Source organism: Populus alba, chromosome 1 (assembly GCF_005239225.2).
Source record: "Populus alba chromosome 1, ASM523922v2, whole genome shotgun sequence".
NCBI classification, from domain to species: domain Eukaryota; kingdom Viridiplantae; phylum Streptophyta; class Magnoliopsida; order Malpighiales; family Salicaceae; genus Populus; species Populus alba.
This window is the reverse complement of record NC_133284.1, coordinates 24,664,338-24,668,503: the sequence shown is the minus strand read 5'-3', so window position 1 is coordinate 24,668,503 and position 4,166 is coordinate 24,664,338.

Sequence of the window (4,166 nt, the reverse complement as noted above, 5' to 3'; positions counted from 1 at the left end):
GCTGCCTTTTTCTTTTCAGTTAGGGTAGAGAAAACTTGATAATTTCCAAAACTTGCTCCCAATATGATAGGTGATCCTAGTTAGGATATTATTTAAAAAAGATATTTATGAATCAAATGGAGAATGCAAATGATATATTTTGTTTATGAAGGATATTTCAAAGATGTTTTTTTCTTCATCTCAAACTTAAAATATGCTCATAAACAATACAGGCCTTTTGGCCTCATTCAAATCATCATTAATCAGAAAAACTATGAGTTTAACCTTGGAGAAGGTGTGGGTTGGATCATAACTTGAAATACACATTATTTAGGTCATCAAATCATTCAATTCTATTTTGTGTATTAGTTTATGTAATATTTTTCCTTTCTTGAGGTGTGTTCGGAGTAAAAAGGTAATTTTATTTTTCAAAAATAGGGTGGCGTTATTAAGACTTTACTTTTTGTGAAAAAAAAAGATATTGGATTAGTAAAAAAGGATTGCACCCTTAACATTTGCATGACTTGTTTTGGAATTGATAAAATTTTTCTATTATATTTATGTTAAATGTTACTTTCACATAGAAAACCCTTGATTTCAGAGCCAATAATTGTACAAAAAAAAACACTTCATAAAAAAAATGCAAAGTAGTTTTAGAGAACATCCAAAAAAAATCCTAGAAAAAAAAAGTTTTAATGACCTTTATTCATAAGTTCCAAGAACAACAATAATTTGACAATACTATAATCATTAGCTTTTCTTACCAAACATTCATGGCTTTGTATTACTAATGAGGTGCCTCTTCTATTATATGAAGCTTAATCATAACTGATTTTTATCGTTCAAGGGATTCAAAAAGCCATAAAAATGCCTTTTTTCTCATCACATGCCATGTCTTTAAAATCTAGTGCATTCAATGCCTTAAACATTGATGTCGGTATTGTTTGAAAGAGGATCAATGTTTACATTACAAGTGTTTGCATATCTTAAAGGATATCCAAATCAACATACCAATGGCATGTTTTTTCAAAAACCTCGCATGTCTCAATATTATACCCAAAATGTACTTAAAATGATAATCAGCATTTCTATCCAGCCTTATACTTGTAGGGATAAAGATAGGTTGTAAAGGGCTTATAAGGGATGAAAGTAACTTGACCTAGCTAGCTTGATCAAAGTGTTCGTAATAGCTCTCCCAAAGACATTGAAAAGCGGTGACAATTCTTCTTAATTCTAGCTTGTTTTTTAGGTATTTTGATTATAGGGAATAAGCTTGAGTATTTCTAGTGGCATAGGTGTTGGTTATTGTTAAAAAGGTTGGGTTTTTTGTCAATAAAGTGGTTGGTTTTTTGAGGTGGTATAAGGGGAAGCCTGATAAGGTGGAGGAGTGTCATTAGTCATGTCATTTTGAGGAAGTAAGGTGAATAGGTTTATCATATGGACCTTTAGTTTGAACCTTCTCAACTAATAGTGTAGTCATCAACATGATGCGCTTTGGCCTACTTTTCTTTTATTAAAACTTTCTCCTTTCCTTAGCCCTAACTCAATTTTTTCATCAATCAATCCTTAATTTAGCTTTGATGGCGTCCTTTACGAGTTCAATCTTGAGCACAATCTTAATGAAGTTAGTAAAAACCATTTTATGACAGGTATTCATACAACAAAACTCTTCAAGGTATTGATAAAGAGGGAGACTAGAGATGAAGGGTTTAGGTTCAGCTAAGAAAAATTTTGGGTGTAGAGATATGCAGATATCAAAATGTTGGCAAGTTATACATGTCATAGATGAAGTATATTTGAGAAGATACTTAAGTATTTTTGTATGAAAAACTGCAATCTTAGTGAATTCTCGCAGTTAGAGTTCATTTCAGGTTATCTTTTAGTTTATCATCAAAAAATCAAGGATAAGAAAGAGCACATGTAAACGTTCTATATGCTAGTATAGTTGAAACCATTTTGCAAGTTATGGCTTGCACTTATCCATATATTTCACATGTTGTTAGTATGGTTAACATGTTTATAGAAAATCCTAGTAAAGGTTATTGGCAGGCCATGAAATGGTTACTCATTATCTTAGAGGTACTACAAGTATTGGTTTGGTATATGACATTGGTAGAAGCATTAGAAATAATGTTGAGGGCTTTGTAAATTTAGATTATCGTTAGTGATTTAGATATAAGGAGATTATTGTCAGGCTTATTTTTCACTCTCTTTAAAGTTTGTCAATTACTTGAAAAGAAAATTTTACAATCTATTATATTGTCTTGTCTATAATAGATGCTAAGTATATGACATTAACAGAGGCAATGAAAGAAGTTTCATGACTAAGAGGTTTGGTTGGTAATCTTCATTTGTCATATATGTTGACTATTATATTTTGATAGCTAAAGTGTTATTCATTCTGATCAAGCAATCAGGTGTATATGAAAGGAACAAAACATATTGATGTAGATATCATTTTCATTCTAATATCATGGTCAAACCACATAAATTCATTATGTGCTCTATATATGATAGATTGTGCTTGTTTTTTTTTTTTTATATATATATAAATATTTTCTACTTACGAAATTTTGAGATTCTATGGCAATTTTTGTAATAATTTTTATTTTATTATAATCATAATTATAGTTATAGTAACAATATTAACCATTATCCCTAATTTTGAAATTCTTAACATGATAATAATTCTTTTTTCGAATTTCTTTGTTAAGACTAGTACTTTACTTTTAGATAATGCCAAACTTCATATTCTTTCATTCCACTCTATATTTTCTTTCATCCAAATTAAAGCTAGTTGTTTTTTTTCACATGGATTATTGAATATATATGAGCCGGATTGCAGAATCCTATGGGTTGGCTTTTATATATATATATATATATACAGGCGGAGAAAGATATATCTAACGACGGTATATATATATATATAAACATTATTATAAAACATGGATACGAATATTGAACGTGATTATTGGTTTTCGACTGTTACAGTACATGCATCATCTTCTTAGCCTTTTTAAAAGTTATGTTTTGAATGGGTTTCAAGAGAAATATACAAGATTTCCTAGATTTTCTGTGGCTTTGTTTAGCTCTAAGAATGTATTTGCTTTTTGAACTCTATAAAAAAACTACAAAATAATACGGATAAGTATCATTTTAAAAACAAATAATATATGTTTATTGATTCAAATCCATCATCTTCAAAACATAAAGTCATTAGATGTGAAATGGCTAAATCACGAAACACCTGAAAAAGATCTGACAAATTACAGGCAGTTTTTAGCAGAGGAAACTGAGTCCAACCAGAGCACCGAATAAGATCCACGATACTATATGAATGCACTCCTCACCTCCTTTCTGGCCTTGCCTTCTCTTTCCTTGCCCTTTCGTGCATTAGCAACTATATGATATTACCTTCAAGCTGGAGCTGGATTAGCTGACTCCCATCTTTCACTCTTCTCTAAGCTTGTCAAAGATTATATCATGAATTATTTAACAATAAACAATTAATGAGCTAAGATCTTGGTAAATCTAGTCGAGTACTAACAAGAAATAAGTTCTTTATATCATGAATTATTATAGTACCAGGTATGGAGGATGTGATTGGAGAGGACTGAAAGGCGTATGGACGAAAGAATTTAGTAAATGCTGATTAGAAAATATAAATAGCATTTCTACAATGAGAGGCTGGCCTACATATATTTGCGGATTCTGTATATGTTTTGTGAGCCAGAAAACAAACCCTTTTTCAAAGAATTTGGCAGACAGCAGCTAGCTTTAATCTGAACTGGACTGGAGAGATCAAGTGTCCAACACGAGTCATTATCTTCCAAGGAATGGACACGTGTTATGTCTATAGTTTGTAAATTTTCTCATCACCTCAGGAAAATAAAACAAAATCCATGTATCACTGCACTATAATAACCCATGGAAGACAACAGCTTGTAGGTATTAGGCCTTATGTTCATCATAACCCTACAGCTCAACTTGTTCCCCATGCATGGATCCAATTCTCAGCAAGTCATTTGCCCTATTTATAGAAGGAAATGCAGGCAATAAATTCAAGTAGTCAACAAATGGAGCATAAGTTAGCAAAGAACCAGATCATAGAATATAAATATTAGTGGTACATGTCTTTGGGAATAACTTTATGGCTTCAAGTTTTAGTGATGGAATCATAGAGTGGT